Source organism: Morus notabilis, unplaced genomic scaffold (genome assembly GCF_000414095.1).
Source record: "Morus notabilis unplaced genomic scaffold, ASM41409v2 Scaffold89, whole genome shotgun sequence".
Classification (NCBI taxonomy): Eukaryota; Viridiplantae; Streptophyta; class Magnoliopsida; order Rosales; family Moraceae; genus Morus; species Morus notabilis.
This window is the reverse complement of record NW_010357100.1, coordinates 52,014-52,527: the sequence shown is the minus strand read 5'-3', so window position 1 is coordinate 52,527 and position 514 is coordinate 52,014.

Here is a 514-nt window from a genome sequence, read left to right as displayed (position 1 = left end):
ACTAAATAAATATAAAAAACTTACAAAGTTCAAACCCACTAAACGGGGGCTGAAAATAGAAGGATTACGTCGGAGGAACCGTGCAAACAAGGACGAAGGTGAAAAATCAAACGCCTACTCAAACGCCTACAGCAAATTAAAACATCAAACATAATTTTCAAACACCAAAATTAATATTTTATTAACATCTAGAGAAACAATAAACACAATAATAAGTATAATGATTCTAAGTTATGAATATAATCTAGTCATCTAATTCTAAATTCTACTCATCTAATTCTAAGTATAATGCTTAGGAAATGATTTTAAGTTTTAAGTATAATCTAGTTATAATAACAAGTATAATGCTTAAGAAAAAAAAAGAACAATATTGTTAAGAAAAAAAAAAAAAAGAAAAACACCTGTGACCGGGCGGCGGGACCGGGGCGGCGCGACCGGGGAGGTGGGACCGGGGCGGCAGGAGCAGGGCGCCCGGAGCATGGGGGCGGGACCAGGGTCCCGGGAGGGAGCCGGT